The sequence below is a fragment of the Poecile atricapillus genome, chromosome 11 (assembly GCF_030490865.1).
Source record: "Poecile atricapillus isolate bPoeAtr1 chromosome 11, bPoeAtr1.hap1, whole genome shotgun sequence".
Classification (NCBI taxonomy): Eukaryota; Metazoa; Chordata; class Aves; order Passeriformes; family Paridae; genus Poecile; species Poecile atricapillus.
In genome coordinates, this window is record NC_081259.1 from 17,468,520 (window position 1) to 17,488,779 (window position 20,260).

Genomic DNA, 20,260 nt, shown 5'->3' on the forward strand with positions numbered 1-20,260 from the left:
TTCTACTGCTGAAAGGAGATCTCCCATCTCCTTTCTTCATCTTACTGCCAGTATGTACCTCGGTATCTCTGGTGCTGCTCCTGGTCTAAGTTTAACTTTTTCAGAAGATGCTTAAATCAAATGATCTGGCATAAAATCCCTTAGGGGAAGCTGACAGTTTTCTACTGCATCAGTGTGTTAAATGGATGTCCTATGCAACTCATCAGCTCTTGGGACTAGGACTAATTGTTCCATGTATGAAAATTTGTTTATAAGATGAGTGCAGAGAGCAAGACAGCTTGAGGAAGGCTGTGGGACTACTAATTATTTATTTTCAAACTTTGTTGCCTGTGTATTCAAGGAAATAAGGGGTGGCAAAGGGAGGGAATGAAAATAGTTCCTCACCAATGTGAAAACATAACTTTATTTTTTTAGTTCTGATAATAAGTATCACAATATAGGTCTAAAGATGGTTTTTAAGAGGTGTTGCTGACAGCATTCACAATTTTGACTTTTTTAAGACTGAAAAGTACATCATTAGGTAATTATGTATTTAGATGTTTTTCTCTGAGGTGTTGTACTCTGAACAGCAGTTCAAGTATGTATCAGTGTTCCAAAAAGAATGAACTGGATTCTCTATCTCATTAGAGAATAAGATGATATATTGAAAGAAAAGGAAGTACTACAGCAGAAATTGTTGCTAAACTTGATTCTAACTCACGCCTGTGTGTGCACTCTATGTATTTTAAGAGTTTCTGAAAGGTTACTTTCCATATCCAGTTAAGAGTACTTTAATCTAAAATTTAAAATATAGCCTGTTTTGCTCTGTGCCAGCTTGTTGAAAATTCTTATCAGTTCTACCTTTTTTCCCTCATCTTTGTCATCTAAACTGATATTAATAATAGTAATGCATTGTTTGAAATGATTATACATTAAAGTTAGGTCTCCTGTGTATACTGAGATATACTGGAACAAGCCTTGAACTCATTAGATTTGTCTTTAAATGAACCTGTGTCCTTTACTCCCCATATATTTAAATCAGAATCTGTATTGCCTCTTGGTTTTGTGTACTTTCATTGGCTAGCTGGCCTAAGCATCCATGGTACCTGTAAGTCTTGATGAGCACAGGCAGATGAAAATCAAGCACTGAATAATGATTTGGGTTTTGGTTTATGGATCTTTGCTATTCAAACATTCTTAAAATTAATCTCTATCCAAACTCTCCCCCAAATTAAAGAAGATTGTTTCAGTCATGTGGCTATTTCAAATATATATTGTTTGTACATTTAGATTAAGTTGCACCTTATAGCTCTCTTTGAAAATGTGATTTTACTGCATTATGTATTCTTTCTAAAAATCAAAAAAGGTAAAATCTCATTCTGCCCCAATATTGAGCTCAAATATTTGTGTCATGAAAACAATGAAGGGGAAAAAATTTAAAAAATTGCTTGGTATGCTGATTAAATATAGATTTCCTTCTGAGATGTCCTTGATATCTGTCAAGCAGTCAGTAGTCTACACCTTGTACTTTCTCCAAGAGCTGTCCTGAAGTCTTGTTAAAAGGAGTCTGTTTTTTCTCACCTAGGTGTAACTTCTCATACCTTCAGTGTCTGAAGCTCATAATTGACCTGAGCACAGAAAATCATCAAGCATCAGAAAAAAATCCATCAAACTGCCTGAAACAAATGAGGACCTCTACAAGGTAGAATTCCAGGTGAGATCTTATAACAAATCTGTATAAGAACAATATTTTACTCAAATTTACACACTGGAAGTTTCTATTAGGATGGGATAACCACAATACCAGGAAATTCTGACAAAAGACAGGAAGCTAAGGCAGATGAAAAATAGCTCACAAATCTCAATGTGCTTTGGTTGACAGGGTAATTTTTTTGAAAACAGTTCTTCAAAGTTCTTTCCCTTGCAGTTTTCGGAAATGACAAAAAATGACTGAGTCCTCTTATCTTAGAAATCCTTTCAGCAAAAATTTAGGTTTACATTTTCATTTTTATCCACTAGAGTATGTCTAGGATTAATTATATACTAAAATGGGGTAAAATTCTTGTCATGGTGTTGAAATTGGAATTTGAGGCATTACAGTGAATTTCAGGGAAAACTTTCCATTGCCAAAATTTCCTAGGCAGTTTGCAACAAACTGCAAATTTCCATCTAAAACCCCAGCTCTATTGTATGATATTCATACAGATGTTGGCAAAGTTACAAAGTTGAGGCTTCTATCCAATGTAACTGCTGTAGTCATGCTACAAATTTGTAATTTTGAGATAGAGAATCCAGTCTGAAGCTTGTGTGTTCTTATGTGAGGGGAATTATTAAATATTACAAGACTGCATTAAAAAATCACTATCAATCTTGGGAAACAACCCCCACCACTCTTTTATCATTCTGTGTGCTTACTGATTTCTTCTGGGGCACTTTTCCTTCCAGGTTTCATCCCTAGCTCTTGTAAGAAATCAACTGAAATGAATGCAATTTAAAGTTTGTCTCTGCATGGTTAATTTTTATTCATGCCTCAGTGGTAGATGTAGTGTCCCTCATAATGCTAGCTCTCAAAAGTCAATAATCTGAGATCCAGTAACTGGAACTCTAAACATCCATAATACAGGCTAACATACAAGGGGACAGTTTAGCACACGGTGACATAATAAAATACACCAGTGCCACTTAAATAATGTTGAGTTACTAAAAATGTATGTCGTGAGAGTTTAGGTATTTATTTCATGTGTCAGTCATCACGAATCGAGTGTAACTAGTCTTCCTAACAATGATTTTCATATTTTAACATTCATCCAGCACGATTAGCTGGTCGCTGCTAACAGCAGCTGTTCCAAAGCATAGGGGAGATTATTTTGTTCATTTAAAGCACGTTCTTAACCTTGGGGCATTTTACTTCTTTTTTTTCTTTTTTTTTTTTTTTTTTTCTTTTTCTCATTTGTGCGTTTAATTTTGTATTGAGTTAATTTGTTCCACTTAAACCACGGCTTACCACAGCAAACGGGTATTCTTAACTCTGCCGGTGTAATCTTTCTCAAACATGCACAGGACAATCTGCTGAATCAACGTAATCTCTAATCCGCTCGGTGTAATCCTGCAGCTGCTCGCTCCGGCGCCGTTATGTAATGCGGGCCTCTAGGGAAGGGGAGAGAGCGGGGTGAGCGCAGCGCTGTGCGCCGCTCCGCCGCAGCGGGCGGGGGTCGCGGGCCCGGCGCGGGGGTCGCGGCAGTGGCGGCGCTGCCCGGCGGGGGCGGGGCCGGGGGCGCCGCTCGGCTCCCGGCCCGTAGTACTACAGCGCGCGCCGCCCGCCGCCGCGATTGGCCCGGCCGCGCCCGCGTGACGCGCGCGCGGCGGACGCACGCGCGCCCCCTCCGCTCCCGCGGACCGACCCGCGCGCCGGCCTCGCGTTTCCACGGCGACCCGGCAGTAACGGCGGGAGGCGCGCGCGGGATCGCGCGCGGGCGGTTCCCGGCTCCCTCCCCGCGCGGCCGCCGGTCCCGCGCGGGGCGCGCGCCGGGCGCCGGCGGAGCGGGTACCGCGGGCAGCAGGTACGTGCGGGGAGCCCCGGTCTGTGCCGTGCCCCGGCGCGGGCAGCGGGGGTCTGTCGCGCCCCGGCGCGGGCAGCGGGTCTCTGCCGTGCCCGAGCTGCGGGACCGTACCGCGTTCCGGCGCGGGCAGTAGGTCTGCGCCGTGCCCCATCGCGGCTCGGAGACACCGGTCCCTCCGCCTCCCGGGGCAGCCGCATGCCCTGTGGCCCCCGGGGTCGGACAGAGCGGCTCGGCGGGCTCCCCGCGCTGCGGTGGTGGGGGCCGCGCTGGTGGGGGATCCCCTCCGCGGCGGACAAAGTTTGGCGGCGGGCACCGCCTCCCGCCAACTTGCTGCCGGTGGGGCCGGGGGCCTGAGGGCGCTCTGCTGCGGGCCGGCCTGCGGCGGAGCCTGAGCCCCCTCACGCGGGATCAGCCCAACCGCGGCCCGGCCGGGGGCGGTGTGAGGGTCGCGTCAGCCTGTACTGCGGGGCCGCGGTGTCGCAGCCGGAGCCGCGTTACTCCTGCAGTGAAGGGGGCTGAGGGGGGCTCTCGTAGCCGAGGGGCGCCTCAAGCATCGCAGTCCCCCGGCACCGCTCGTCGGCGCGGCCCGCGCGCCTCCGGACGGGCAGGGCTGGACAACTTCTGATGTACACATCCCGAATACGAGCAGCCCCGGTAATGCTTGAGCGTGAAAGTTGCTTTTATTGTCTGTGTGTGCAAACCCACCCAACGGCGTGGTGCCTCAGCAGTGTCTTCACGCAAGAGTACTTTGTATCTGTAAGGTGCTGCATAGCTTCTTGGAAACTCCCTGTCTTGGAGCAGCATCATTGCTTGCCCCAATGAGAAAAGGAATAGTAGTTTCTTTTCTGGAATCAAAATCCTTTTAGAGTGCTTTTTACTAGGGAATTTTCAGCTTGCCTTCCATAAAATGTAATAAACTTAATAGGCCTTTTTTTGTTAGATTTGTAGAGGTGAAATCTAAATTGTGGGAATTGATGAGCAATAACGGGACAGTATGTCGTAATAACTTTTCTTAAAAGTAGCAGTACGTGAACATGCATGGTTTCTAAGCTTGTTAGTAAACTGAAGTTAGGGAAAGATTCTGCTAAGTGTGTCTCCAGAATTTCTTACGTGCAGGTATAAGAGCAAACCGATCTACAAGCTCTGTATTAGAGCATGCACCTGACGCCAATTGTAACAGCTGCAGAAGATTGTATGTGTAGAAGTCAAATGAATAATTGTGTAGGGGTATTTACAGCTGTGAATGCAATCAGCAGAGAAGGCTCATTTGTCTGAATGCAGGGCACCTGTTATAGGCACATGGTCAGAAACTACTGCCTTGCTATGTGGCTCTTAGGAATCCTGCTATTTTTGCAATAGTTGTTACTGGAATTTGCACAAAGAAGGGTAAGCAACCTGTGTACTTTTAATGTACTGTAATAACATTGCTAACGAAGTGTGGATTAGATGAAACAATATTGATAATCATTTTTTGACAGCTTCTGTGGAGATGCTGCAAGTTCCTGCAGGACGCTTGTTAAAGGGTTATTGCTAGCACAGTCATGTTAGGTGGGGGTTATAAATTAGGCTGCACAATAGTAGCACATAGGTGCTTTGCAATGAGATAGTGACTGCAATTAGCTTTGTGCACCCATATCTTGTATGGGAAAAACGTGTGTCTTGCTATTGTGAACAATGTCTGTCTTGTGAGGCAATACTCTGTGCAGAGAAGGGGAGGAATGCTCCTCATTTACAGAGGATGCAGAATAAGAAGCAAGGGTGTGCTGCTTCAAATGTGTTATGGTTCCTAAATGCTGGGAAGAGTGTTCCTCCAGTCAGTGAAGGGACTGTGTGAGCGAGGAGCCCGTTCCTGAAGCAATGCATGCACATACTAATCTTACTCGTTCCTGTATATTTCTGAACAAAGTGGAATTTTTGCAGCTCTGTCCTGATGCTAGGTGTTGCAAAAATGTTTAGGGCAAGATGCTGGTTTTGCCTGAAGGGTGAAAAGAGGTGGGAATTGCACACAAAGTTAGATGTGATTAGCAGGTAGTAATTATGCTAAAGACAGCAGTGGACAGCAAGGACGTGAGGCAAGAGTACACATCAGCTATTTCAGCCACAGAACTGTACTAGGTGAGATAAATACCTGAACTCAACCTGGTCTACGAAGAGGCCAGTAAGAAAATTGAGGTGTGAACTACATATGCTTGCAGTGTGAGTACCAGTGCAAGCCTTCTACTCAACTGAAGTATTTTCAGATTGTGACTGACAGCATAAATGCAGAACATAACACACAGTGTAGCTGTCTCCCCTCTCACTGTGCCTGTTCCCAAAGGTTAGTTGGATGTAAGCCTGATTACAGATCTGAAGGTGCCCTGCACAAGACGCTTGCAGCTCATTACACTTTGCCTCTCCTGGCCCCAGTACTGTTGTGCTGTTACACAGCTTGGGTTCAGTGGTGACTCTGCCAAACCTGGCTACCTGGCAGCTCGCTGTTTGTCTCTGATGGTCTCTACACTGCGCAGTCTGACACTGCAGTAATAGTGCATCACAGGTTACTTTTAGCAAGGAGGGACAGAACTAGCAAAGTCTCCAGAAGGATGAAGTGCATGGTTTCATTGTTACTACTTGTGATTAGTACGAGTTAGGAGGAGAAACAGCATTGCCCTACCAGATCCCGACATGACTAAAATTTACATTCTTAAAATTTTGTGTCATCAATATGTGTTTAAATTAGTTGCATTACCTGGAAATAGCTCAAGAATTAATTGAATTGTATTATGTAAGACAAAACTGCGTATTTTATGAAAGCAACAAATGGGGTTACTTCAGTTATAGTGGCGCTCAGCTAAACTGCTTCCTGGACAATGGGAAAAACTAACAGAAAGAGTACTTATCCCTATGAGCACTGCAAAATCAAAATTGACATAGGAGACTGAGCTGGATTCCTTTCTGCCACATTTGTTAACATCAAAAGTGTCATTAATGAAGTGCCATTTGAAGAGTCTGTGTTGCAGGTTGGTGTATGAGAGAACTGAGGTTTGATTCCTCCTTTTCCTCTCCTTGCTGATTCTAGAGTGATAGTATGTGCTGCTGAAGAATATTTGCCACTTAACAAGACGTTAAACTCTTGTTAGGTTCAGTAATATGAGGGATAAGTCTGGAATCAGCAGTATTGGAAAATGGGGAGTTTTCAATTTTTTGACTTGGAAAAAATTTCTGAACTTTTGGGAGTATTTTTGTAGTGTAGGTGGATATGAGCATACTTGGTGAAATGCCATTTTCAAGAGAAGTAGAGTAAAAGAATAGTAAAAGTTGGCTTCTTACTGCTCTGGGGTAGAACTTTACTGTTGTTCATTCTTTGGCTCTAGAAGTTTCTGTCCAAGGTGAATTTAAACCTTTTTTCCTCCAAATTCTTAGCTGGTGTGTTGTTGGCAGCAGCAGGGTTATGTCAGTCTCTGTCATATTTCAGCCCACCCGTTTGCTGGGCTTAGGATTTGGTGTGACAGGTTGATGTATTGGGGTTTAATTCTTAATTTAGTTACAAGGTCCCAGTGAAGCCTGTTACTTTCATGTAATCCCATGGAAATCAATGGGTTTGCATGGATGGAATGAAGTCAGCCCTTCTTGTAAATTTGAGTAGCAGTGGAGGTTTTCTAATGATACTTGTTAATAATGCTCATCAACTGAGCATTATAAAATGCAACATCAGCTTATTTATTGCTTTATTCCTCTGTCTCACTTGCATTTTATCATGTTTCAAGTTCAGTGTTGCTTTGATATGTTTCAACTAAAATTTATTTGGGGCAATTTTTGTATCTTTACTTGCACCTGTAAAGCACTGTGTGAGCCTATAGCATTACACACAAATGAAACTGTCTTTGAAAATGTATGTTCAAATCCATTTGTTGCGGAGTTAGACCTGTAAGTCAGCAAATACCTGATTTAGGGTTGTGCAGATACAGTTCTGTGTTATGAGCCACCGTGCTCACTGAATGAGGCAATGATTTGCAGGAAGGAGATGTGATCTTAATAGTTGAGAGGAGGATTAATGCACATGCAGCTAAAGGCTGTTTTAAACGTGGTGCTTCTGAATTTTCAAGAGCTTTACTTTAAGCCCAAATAACCTTCTTGCAAATTAGTTTCTAACATGGAACCCCACTGATATTGGGAGGCTTAGCCCCTTTTGTGTATTTGTCTGGTTTGGGTTTTTTTTTTGTAAAATTACACTACCTGGAGGTATAAACTTCCCTTGTTGACTTTAAAAAATCCCTAAATGGGATTTGAGCCTTCAGAGGTGATTTCTAATTCTGGTAATGGCCTTACTTGGTAAGGTTGTTACTGGATGAGCAAAGGGAAGGACCTTTGGGTTTTGTGCTTTGTGCAGGGGAACAACAGATGAAGTCTGACCTGTTTCACCCTCCTTTCTGCTCTGTGTCCTGCCTCTGCTTTTTAGCCTCAGCAGCCTCCAGTGCTCACAGCACACTTGTCTCTGTTCTGTCAGGGGTAGCAGGTGCCCAGCCCTTGTGTACAGGGAGTTTGTGTCCATTTGGATTGGCTTTTGAGAGGCCACCGAATACTTGATTAAAAAAAGCAAGCAGCATAGGAAAACAGTTGAGTTTAACTTGAATGGATTGCCATGAGACAAAGAGCATCTCTGCTGTTCCAGGGAACTTCAAAGGCTGCCTGCAGATGAGGCAAGTGTCAGAGCCTCTCAAAAAAGTTGTGAAAGTCTTTGTAGTGGAAAGTGTTATATGTCTGATATTTAAGTGTGCCTACCAGGTTTTTCCACTAATAGAAAATGAAAATTCATGTATAAAAATAGCAAAATACAAGTTTTATTGAAGTTAGTGAGACTTTTACTGTTGAATTATTTTAAATTTTTTCCTTCAATGCTTTTGGTCAAGTTTATCAAATGATTTCTTACAGAAAAGCAGCCATTTGGACTACCAATGTAGCTGATGATACAAATGTAAAGAAAGCTCTTCTTTAAGTGAACTAAACAGCTCCTGTCTGTAATAATTAAAGTTAGCAAACATACAGGATGTAAACATGGAGCATGTGGTGTGTCTCAGCAAGCAGTGCATAATTTTTCTCTGTATATAATAGCTGCCTGCATTTTACAACCCACATATAGTAGATAATTGCATTTTTATCTGTGATGGTAAAAGTAGACAGCTTTGAAAGCAACTTTTTAACAGGAAAGTGAGATATGGATAAAAGTTCACGTTAATTGCACAAGTATATTTAAAAAAGCCAATCTGAAAGATTTTTCTTGCACGTATTTGTTGTTTTTCTTCTGTTACTAGCTGCCACCTCCAGAAATCTGAATGCTTTCTTTTTTTTTTTTTCTCTTCAGACTTAAGAAGAAGGACTTTCAGAGCAGGGGCAGTAGTATAATTAAACAGATATGTTTAACTTGGAAAGGTGTTATTTTTAGGACTAGCTCAAAAGGGCAGGTACTCCTTGGAGACATAATATGGCCAGATTGTCTCCTCCAACTAAAGAGCAGTACAAGACATAGGCAGCATCAAGGTTTACTTAAAAGTTTTTGACAATGTGTTATCTCTGGGCAAAAATAAATTGAGAGAAGGGTGTGGAGTGGGCACAACTTCTGAGCCTCTGGGCTCTTGATGCTTCATTAAAAAGAGTGCAGCTTCCAGAGGGGCTGCCCCATGGAGGGGAAATCCTTGTTCCCGTTCAGGGCTATGCTGGTGCTGGTTCCCTTGCCCATGCTTGTGCACTGGCTTCTCTCAGGAATGCACCACTGCTGGTCGTGCTGAAGCAGCCTCCCAGCAAAGCTTGTGCTGCACACAGCCGCTGTTCTGAGCTGCCCTAATCACTGCTCCTGAATTCACATCCTCAGCTACAAGGAGCAGGTAAGTTGGTGCATGCTCTTGGTAGGAAAGGGTGTGTATATTAACTAATGGGTACACTGCAGAGATATTTTTCTCCCTACTCTCTGTTCTTTTTTTGTGGTTCACATTTGCTCACTTTTCCACCTCTGAGCAAAGGGGAGCATATGGCAGTGTGCTGTCCATCTGGTTGCCACTTACTGTGAAATCATTACACAGGCAAATTTGGCCCCATCTTAAATTTCTTAGGTAGGTAAAACTGTTACTAGAATGACAGTTGAAGTATTTATACTGAGCTGTAAATGTGAATTTAGTGCAGAATGAACACAAAGGGCTCTTCCTGAATATTTTCAATCTTCTACATTAAAAAAAAACCAACTTGTGCTATGCTAGTATTTAAAGCGAATAAGGCTGGGATCCTCATGGTGAACAGTAGACTCTTCAAGTATGGATAAAAGACAAGTCCTGTCCCAGAGGATTTGCAGTCTAAATACATTTTAATGAGAATAAAGTGAATGGTGATAGGTGCTTAGGAACCCCTTAGTTATAGAGATAATACTGTATGTATGTCATGAAAAATTGTGTTGAAATTTTTGCATCCTAGCACAAGCTTGTCACAGAGTCTCTTGAAATGCATAGCAGATGTTAATTCATGTCTTGTGCATTTTGGGTATACCTGGGTATTTATTGTTTACCTGCATATCAAGGATTAACACTGGCAAAAAGAATTCTTACTGTCCTTGGCACCATGATGACATGTACAGTCTTGTTATCACATTTCACATTGCAAACATTGAAACAGTAATAACCTATCTTTCCTCTATTTTTCTAAAAGAGTACCACTGAAAAAAACAATTACGTGATATTTATGCTATAATATTCTGACACCTTATCTGCAGACAAGAGTACCTTCTACAGCATTTTTTAAATTAGATTTATTTTATACTTAAGAGGGTTAACTTTAGTACGTTTTCTGTTGTGTGAGTCAAGAGCTTGTTTTTCATGTAGCCACATGGAAAGGTCTATATTTTTTAAATTGGAACAAGTAGAAAATAAGTCAGAAAAAAAGTAATTTATCTGAAACAATCTTCCTTGCTGTTTGGATCAGGGATCCTCACTTTTGCTTGTTACATGCATATTTATTATATAGTACTGCTGCAGTGATTCCACTGTGATACGTGATGTGAAAGTGCCTGTGGGCTGGAAGGAAGAGTTTTGTCTTTGTGGAGGAGAGTTGCTAGAGTTTGTTCACTGCATTCTTTAAAGTTTTCATTTTGTTTTGAACAGAAGTGCAGTCAAATTTTTAAATATTGTAAGTATTGAGACTTTTTGCCTTTTTTCCTTCCTAAGTAGGCAAGAGCCTATTTAATGGGCTATTGATAGCTTTACAAAAAACTTTTGCTCTGTACTGCAACATGCAATGAGAAAAGTTCATTTTAAGTTTTCAAAAAAACAAACTCCTGAGTTTGAGATTTTGTCCAAAGGATCTGTTTTTGAACAGATATTTTCTGCATAAGTATGTCTTCCTAGTATTTTAAAATGGGAATTCGAATGTCGGTACACAGCAGTGAAACTAGGCTGACAGTGGAAATTTTGAGTAGATTTGGGGAGAAAATATTTCATGGCTGCTATTAGAGTCTAGTGAGAGCTGTGGTCTATCTCCTGGTGATCTACAGCCAAGCACCTGTTGTGGCAGCACTGAGGGCAGCCAGCTCTGCTGCCACTGAACACCATGGGCTGCTCAATCCCTGCTGAGCTGCACCTTGCACTGCTCTGTTGAGTGACTTCTGCTCTGTGGGTTTTTATTTTTTCAAATTCAAAAGAAGAAGAAGAAAAAAAAGAGGGGTGGAACAGAAAACTTTAAAACTTTTCTTTTAGCCCCAGTTCTTTAGCTCAGAACATCGGAGGGTACTTCCTAAGTAGTAGTTGGGGTTTTTAAATGCATAGCGTCATATGACTTATATTGAAGTTTTCTGGAATATATTTTATTTTGGATTTTGTTGTAGGAAAAAAATCTATGATGAATCTAAATGTGACATGCTGGGTGAGATCTGTGGACATCTTCACCAAATTTGTCCCCCTGCTATTGTTTTTTAATGTGGAAATGAGGAAGAATTGCTTTAGTAGTTTGCTTCTCATGAGATAGAAGTATCTGGTAAGGCAGTTTCTATCTGGTTTTAGAATTCAGAATAGTCACCATAATGACTGATATTTGAAAAAGATTATATTTAGTTAAAGATTCTAAAGGTTTTTAGTTTAATAATACTGGCCATCTTCCTGCATCTATTATTCTGCTGTAGAAAAAGAAGTAACTGTTGTGCAGGTAAAAAGCCATGGTTCTAGACAAGCAAGAGGCTGTAACAGTTGTCTTGAAGTGCTGCTTTTAGGCTGGTACCCAGGCTTCTTATCCTGCCAGAAGGCAGGAGTTTTGATGTGTAAATGAAAGTATTCTTTGAAATTCTGGGAAGTGCCAGGCAAAGGATTCCCTCATGAACCCATGGAATAGGAGCTCAGGGACTGTTAAAACCCTTTGAATCTTGAGCTACGGACTCTGTCCAGTTGTAAGGGTGATGTTTGGTTTATTAATTACATTCTCTTGATTAAAAATGCTTGTCAGCAGCTCCCTTGTGTTTTTCTGAAATTTGGGAGTGACGGAAAGAAACTTGGTGTTTTTCCATTAGCAGTTGATTATTTTACCTGACTGCACCACTTTATTCTGAAGTATATATAGGTTTGTTGCTTTTGAAGAACTACTTTCAGTATAAGATTTCCCTTTTTCTGGGGAAGAGACTGCAGTCCGAGTAGCTGGTAGACTGCCAAAGCCCGAATCTGAAAGCACTGGGTACAGTGAACTAGCAAAAAAAAAAAAAAAGACTGATTGGTTATTTGTTTGAAGCATTTGGAAATGCAGCCAGGTCTCAGAGTGCCCAGGTGACTGGCAGCAGCTGGGATCTGACTGATGTTTGCTGGGTTAAATGAAGTAAGTGTATCTCTAGTAAGAAGGGTTCCACAGCCTCATCTAAGAGCACTGTTAACTGGTGCTTTTTCAGGCTGCCTTGATGGAGAGATCTCATGAACTGAGTGAAGACGTGAAGTCAGCGAGCTTTCTTCTGCTTCATGCCTCCAAATGAGGATTAAGGTATTGGGGACAAATTGACTGGGAAATATGGGTTTGCACAGTTCATTTTGTCAAGAGAGAGATGACTTTATGCCCTAGTGCCTCTGTATTTCACAAGCTTTAAAAATCACTTTTAAACATACTCCCTTTTTGTCGCTGGCTGTGTGGGGCAGGAGCTTTCTCTCCTGGTAATGTCTAATGAAATTAAATACCTATCTTGGTTATAATGTTATCATAAGGCAATGCCAAGTGTTCTTTCCTAGAATGAAGGTAGAAAAAAGGGAAGGCCAGTGTTCAAAATATTAAGTTATAAAATGGAGGATTTGGTATTGGAAGAGAAACTGATAGTAGTGGTACTTTCCTTCCGATGGCCATCTGATCTCGTAGCTTTTACTGGTTGTGTTTAAATGGTTTAGCAAAGCACTTCAGTCTGAAAAAGGCTGTTTTTCTCTTAGTTTCACTGAGTATATAAAGCATACTGCATGAACAACATTTGGCAGAAGAGGAGCAAAATGTATCTGAAACCTTTAATTATATGCTGTAGGCAGCACTGTCTAGGTCAGAAGACACCATATTATCAAATAACATATTACAGGCATTCAGAACTTGCACAGTAGCTTGATTATTCAGTGAATAATTGGTCTTTGTTAAGCAGATAATGGCACTGTTTGCATTCAGAGCCTAGGTTTGAAGTATATGACATAGAATATTTGTATTTTAAATCATCTGTTATCCAGCGGATGTAAGAACTAAATAGAACAGAGCAGTAAAAGCTTTTGGGATGGTAAAACTTCCTCTTATGCTGTGCATGCCTCACTGATTGTATCATACCTGCAGTTCTGAGGGTGTTGAAGAAATTTTTTTTGTTTATTGAATTTAATTTTGTATGGGTGTTTGCAGCAATGCTTGGGACCATATAGACTGTTTAAACATAGACCATATTAAAAACCAAACTGAAAATGCCCTGAGGAATAAAACAGTTTGGAAGCTTTCCAAAGTGCTGGTGTGCAAAAAGGGAAGAAAATAAATAGTGAAGGAGAACAAGAGTATGATTAAGACAGGCAAATAGGATTTATGAGAGAAATGCCATGTCTTTCTGTGTCACTCACCACGCCTTAAATTGCTTATCTAGAGGAGAGGAAGTATTTCTGCATTACGAATATTTACTCGGGGTTTTTAATCCTTAAAGATTCCAGGGTGGAATATGAAATTATTGACTGCAGTGTCAATAGCTGATATTTTTACAAATGTGCTGGGATATGAGCTCAAGTAAGTTCGCAGGTTCCTTGGGCACTCGTTTATGTAAGCTTATGTTTGGAAGTGACTGTCAGCTTGGTAGTGCTATAGTACCCAGTTTGTACAGTGCCCAGTGCTACAGTACTCTGTTTTGTACAAGCTGGGGAGCAGGTATGATGAACACACCTTTTTCATCTTGGTTTTATCTTTCTTTCTCCCAAGATGGAGTTTAAAAGAAAACCAGTAAGGTGATAAAATTATTGCCTTAAAGGGCAACAAAAGTGATCAAACCCACCCAAAGTAATAGTTTTTTGTATCAAGTGCAGCATAGTCAGCTGATCAAAACACATGTTCTCTATCTGTGACTGTTTAGCCTGCAGAAGATCAGCCTGCCTTGCAGTAGAGAAGTTGTATTTTCCATATGAGCTGGATGCCCATTTGAGCTGTGATCAGCACTCTGCCTTCCCTAAGGAGATGGCAGTGATTGTAGCATTTATCATACATAAAGGAATCCGTCTTGCTCTATATATCTGCCAAAAGACATGTGAAAAATAAAGAACAAGGCAGCAGCATCCATGATCTCAGTAACCTCTCAGACAACAAGACTGATGGTGAACTAAGGAAATCACTTCTCTGCTTTGCACCCGAGCTCCATGTTTAGCCACAGCAATAGTTTTGGGTTGGGCTGATTTAGAAGGCTGTCTGTAAAGGAGTCTGCTGGTAGAATATTGGCTGAAAGGTTTATGTAGTGCATGAAGCTGTTAACCTGTGCTGCAGGGACATGAACCTCCAGGTGAAAATGAATTCTTGTTCATAACAGAAATTGACTACCTGGATAGAGTACTGAAAAGTTACTTGAAAATTAAATTACGTAGTGGGCAAGAGTTGGAATTTTTGGTGTTCAGGGGAAAATTGTAGTGCATACAATTGTTTTAATAAAAGCAGGGAGTTTGTCTGGGTTATTTAGGATTGAAAAAAGCACAAAATGTAATGCATGTTCTGCTATCATCAAGCAGTCCTGTGACTGAAGCAGAGACATAAAACCAAGGGCAAAAGTTCTATTTAGGGAAGGAAAGATGGAGCAGATTCAGTTGTAGAGCACCTTTTTCATGGAAAAGCACTGAATATTAGAATTGTGCTTTAGTCCTCTGCTCTATAACATGTAGCAAAAATGATGGATTGGTGATTCTTCTGACTTGGCAAAATTAGGGCTGCTCCGTGGAAAATGCAGCAAAAGAGCCTCAGAGGCTGCTCTGGGTATGCTCACAGATTTGTGCTCCAAAGAGAAGTGTGTGCCTTTGCAAAGAAAGGAGAAACAAAGGACTTGCAAGCCAAGATCAAAATAAAAAATGATGTATAAAAGATGCCATACATGACCTGTTTTTCAGTTCTCTGCTAAGGGCAATGAAGCTGCATGGTATGTAATTTCTAATGATACTCCTTGTATCAAGCAAAATGTTCCCTTCATTTTTCCCCTCTAAGGACTGAAGTGTAAGCATTCTTGTGATTTGAGCAAGGACAGATCTATATGGAGCAGCAGCAGCTACTGGACCTACATGCTGGACCGAGCTGCTTCCCTTGTTGCCTGTCATCATGTGTGGTGTCAAGGTTTTTAATTGATGCTAATTGCTAATTTAACATCCAAATGAAAGGATGGATGAGAACATTTGTATGTGCATAGCTGGAGTTTGTGTACCCCTCGTGCAAGCAGTCTTGCAGTGTTCTCAAGCTTAGATTTTTGACAGTTTTGTGTTTGTTTTGGTACATGGATAAGTGCATGTTTAAATTAGTTTTCATCTTTTCTCTGAGATACAGTTTTGCATTTTTGTAATAATTTATTATTGATTGTTAAGTTACATACTTTACAACTGAAGTGTTGGAGGAAATCATTCAGGCATGGATTTTTAATGAAACAATATCTAGTAACACTGTTCACTCTAACAATTTATTTGCCTAGAAAATGCTACTAAGTTTTTTCCTTAAATAAGAAGGCAAGGTCTCTTTCCCTTCCCTAGTTTTCACAAATGCTAACACTGTATCTGCTGGCAAAGTGAGTAGGTGGGGTTAGGAAAAGCATTTCAGCCAGGTGAACTTTTTTTTACTATCTATAATGTGTTTATGTACATGTGGATCCTGTGATTTTTCTACCTTCTGGGCTCTCATTAAGTTCATACTGCTGTAGAGCTTCGAGTCTGATTTGTGCTTTCCACCAAGTTGTCGCTGGGATAGCCTCTCATTCCACTGATTTGTTGTGATATTTTTATGCTAACTGTAGCAAAAGGAGATGTTTAAGGTGAAATATTTTAAGAATTTCAAATGTGCTTTTCATCTTCTGGACACAAACTGATACAGCAAAGGGGAGAAAAGTCAGCATAATGTGACCAGCCATCTCTGTAAGTTGTTGATGGAGCAGAGTTTGAGAACATCTGGACTGTGAAACGCACCTCTTGAACTTTCATTGATTGGTTCCTTGGGCTGCCAGCCGAGAAGTGTATTTTTAGATACTTGCAGCAAATCTTATTGCATGTGAAAGAATGCCAGATCCATAGTTCATCAGCTGCTGTTTTTCAGTAAGTACAGAAAATGGATCTGGGTTTAAGTTAAATAGTTAATTTGGTGCTGCCTTGCAGAGTGCAGTTGGTACCTGAGTTAGCTTTAAATTGGGCCACCTGGCAACTAGTCCCAAAGCCCAGCACAAGCTGTGCTAGTCCTGAGTGCTAATCCAGACAGGAAAACTACTGGCCTGGACACACTAAAGCAATCTTTTCTTTCACTTAGCCATGGCCCCTGAAAGCAGAGATGGGGAAAATGTGTGTGTGTATTTAGTTTTTATGACTCACCATATATTTTTTACCAGAATAAAGGAGGCATATTAATTTAATGGAAAATGAATGGATTGACTCCTTATATGAGTGAAATGTGATGCATGTTACAGTTACACAGCACACTAGAGTACAGCTATTCCTTGGGACTTTTGAAATGGGGCACATTCTTGTTAAAAGCAGGAGAAAACAGCTCTGCCCTCTAGCTGTGTGCTCTGTCTGCAGCTGCAGCAGTGGGTATGGCAGTGAAATGTATGTAAAGTGTGGGGCTACATGAAATGATCTAATCTCACTGGTTGCCCTGGTCCCATCACATTCCTGAAGGATTCTGCTCCTGATTGATGGTGAACTGTGGTTTGGCCTGCCTGGATTTTTGCTGCCTGAGGCTGCTTCTGACTGGCATTATTCTCTGAAGCTCATGACACTTGCTTTGGACACCTCTCTGTTTTGTGCTCAGTAGAAGAGCCTTTCAAATATTACCGGCTCTTAAAATTATGTGTTAATGGAATATGTTGTGAAAACCTTGTTAATCTTTGTTTCAAGACAGAAATTTTCCTATCCTGAAGCATTCCCTGTTTCTCATGCTGTCTGTCATGCAGTTTCACCTGACAGGTCCTCTGTTCAACATCAGTGTGGTAGGTCCATTAAACCAGCCTATGTTGATAAGGTATTTAATCTACACTTGTTCAAAACTGTGATCTTATTACTGCAAATGATGCTTCAAATTAGATTAAGTACTTTGGAGCAGGGGTTATATAATTTTGAAAACCACCTTCTAAATCACCTAATGTGTTTCTAAGTAGTATATGAATAACTAAAGTATGGGCCAACTTTCTTGTGTTCATTTCTGTTAATTTCTAGGACCTTAAAAATCATGGGATTCTGGTTGTCCTTTTGGTGTCTTTCCCGTTGTGGCCCACAGTGGAGTTTGCAGTGGACACTTTTGTCAGCTCTCACTGAGAGCAGATGCTTGGGAGCATCTGAAAGCTTTCTACCCTCCACTTTTCAAGTGTTGTGAGCTCTACAGTTCATAACCTGTAAATTGCCAACATAGTTTTTTAAAAGAGTTATGTTGAGAGTGAGAAGAGTTAAAGAAGAGAATGTTTTACTAAGGACCAGTGTTTTGGAGTGATGAAGATGAAAAATGAAGGCTCACAAGATATTCCCTCTTTAAATCTCATATTGGTCTTTGCAGCAGAATGTCTCATTTCTAGTGCTTGTTTTTACAGTGACAAGTGCAGTAAATCTCTCACTTGATGCCAGTATCATCTTAATTCCTTGCAGATATTCTTGGTTTATTGGAAAATTTGTATTGATTTTTGATTTTTATATTTCTGATTCAAATAAGATTTCAATTAATTTTATTTTTTGAGTATTTTCATATGTATCTAAAAAAACCTCAACAACCTACACTTGCAATAGTGGAGGCTTTTCTTTCTATTGGAAAGGGCAGAATTTTTACCAACAGAAAGGTAGACCAAAAGTCAGAAACTTGAACAGTAATCCAGATTTAGCATCTGTTTCTTATGTGGTCTTGGATTTTGTGTTTAGTTAGGGAGTACATATTCAGTAGCTTAATTAAATTCTGTTGAAGGTGCTGGAGATTCTTTGGCTGAGTTTATGGATTGTTTAGCAGATGATGGTTGGGTCAAAGGGGTTAGTGCAATGGTGGTGTACAAAATATTTCTGAAAATTTTCACAGCTGTTTTGCCAGCTCTTCTTGATTTAAATCTAGAAGCTAATGCAGATGTAGCTTCTTTGCTTTCATCTGTCTGTTTTGAACATATTTTTCTGAGTTCCCTATCTCCTAAAAATGTTTAATGACTAGGCTGGTAAAGTAGTTTGTTTTGGAGGTTTTTTATTTTTAATAAAGATGAATTGATAAATCTCAACAAAAGTCTGTTTGCAGCTGTAACAGACATGGTTCTGTTACAAGCAGGTGACTGGTACATGCTATAGGTTGAAGAGCAAAAGTGTGTTTTATTTATATCTTGACATTTGTTTACTGTTCTGCGGCTTGCATTGCAGTATGGATCCCTTGCATAACCTTTGCTTGAAAAGCATCCTTTTATCTGCTCATTGTATTAGACAGAACCTCCTTATTGGATATGGGTCATGGGACTTGAAGTAGTAAATAAGATAGTGCTGAAATAGAGCTGAGGAGGGTGGCAGGATGACTGCTGAGTTGGGTCACACAGTGACCAAAGATTTTCTGCCTGTGTGGTGCCACAAAATACTGAAGGATAGAGGACAAAGGGTGTTTTGTGGAGCAGTGTGGTTGGGGTTTCCTGTTTTCTTTATCATCTTCTGTTTTGAAGAAAATAGTTACTAAACAGAGCTTTTTAAAACGTGTTTTATGTATTCCCAGTGCTGAGCTCTAGGGTAGAAGAGTTTGCATAAGCTTCATTGTACATTTCTTCAGCAGACACTGTCATGTGTGATAGAAGTGTTCACAGAGAATTATTGTATCTCCTTTAATAGCTATTTGCTATAATTATTTAATACACTGGCAAAAGCCACTGAGGTCTGATTTGAAGTTAGTGCCAGGCGTTTTAAATGAGAATAACTTCTCTCCATCATCTCCCGAACTGCAAAGGAACCACTACGGCTGTATATTGAAAAAACAGCCTAGGAATTGACATGCATGACTTTTAATTGAAAATACAAGAGAGGTTTGTATATGCTATTTATTTCTTCCCGTTTTGTTGGGTAGATATATTGGGTTGAACAGTTCCTGCAAAGTTTACTTGTGGAATTGCTGGGGAAGCTGAGAGCAGGTCTCTTTCTGTGCCTGTCCCTGCCCTGTATTTTCTGGCAGTGGTGTCAGTGACAGCAGGAGCTTGCTGGGGCTGAACCTCAGGGATTCTTGGGGCCTCTTCAAGAAGACCAGCTCCCAGGCAGGGATCTATTTGCTGCCAGATCAGTTTGCTTTCCCTTATCATTGTGTCTTATCACTACAAGAAACTTTTCTAAGGCAGGGAAAGTCTGTTTATTTGTTTGATTTTTCACTCTCCTCATTCTTTCCCTCCTCCATGAAGGAAAAACTGGTGTCCTGGAAGCCATGGTCTAGTCCTGTGAAGGCACCTGAAGTGGCAGTCAGGCACTGAAGTCCAAACAGCTGAAACAGCGTCAGAGCATTAACATTTCTGTTTGAACCATGGTGCATATTTTATCTGCCTCCAAGATATTACTGTTCTTACAGTGCCTCTCACTTGCTCGTGTTCTTCTGGGGCTGTAGTTTTACCACGTGTCTTTAGGTCTGTGGTTCAAAGTGCATTGCAGAAACCTGAGGGAATGCTGAGGTAACTTTTATATCTGAATCCCGGAGTACCATCCTCATTGCTTCACAACATAGATTTCTTAGTAAGTTAGCAGTAGCACCAAATTAGTGTGCCAGAGGAAAAGCTGGTTCCAGGCTTATGGTTTTGAATCACAATAAGATCGATTTCCTAGTTGAAAAGTGAACTTTGTGAGCCTTTAGCAATTGAGAAGTTGATTTTAAGTTTATCTAGATGCTACAGTGGAAGAGCACAAGCTGGCAGTTCTCCCCTCTAAATCAAAGGGAGTTCATGGGTGGGTGTTTCTGCATCTTCTTTGAAATTTATTCAGTAGCTTGTGATGCTCTGCATTTCCTCATGTGACAAGAATATCAGTCCTCTCTGTTCTTGCAGAGTTTAAAAGAGATGAGGGCTGGGCAGCGATGGATGT

At 40.9% G+C, this 20,260-nt stretch overlaps 1 protein-coding gene across 1 annotated transcript in view; it reads left to right on the forward strand.

Annotated features, from left to right (window-relative positions):
• The first annotated feature begins 1,598 nt into the window (after nt 1-1,598).
• Nucleotides 1,599-20,260, forward strand: part of TMEM266 (transmembrane protein 266) — an 84,768-nt gene continuing 66,106 nt past the window's right edge. The window contains exon 1 of the mRNA XM_058847227.1: nt 1,599-1,693. The gene's annotated coding sequence lies outside the window, so the exon portion shown is untranslated. The remainder of the gene's footprint in view (nt 1,694-20,260) is intronic.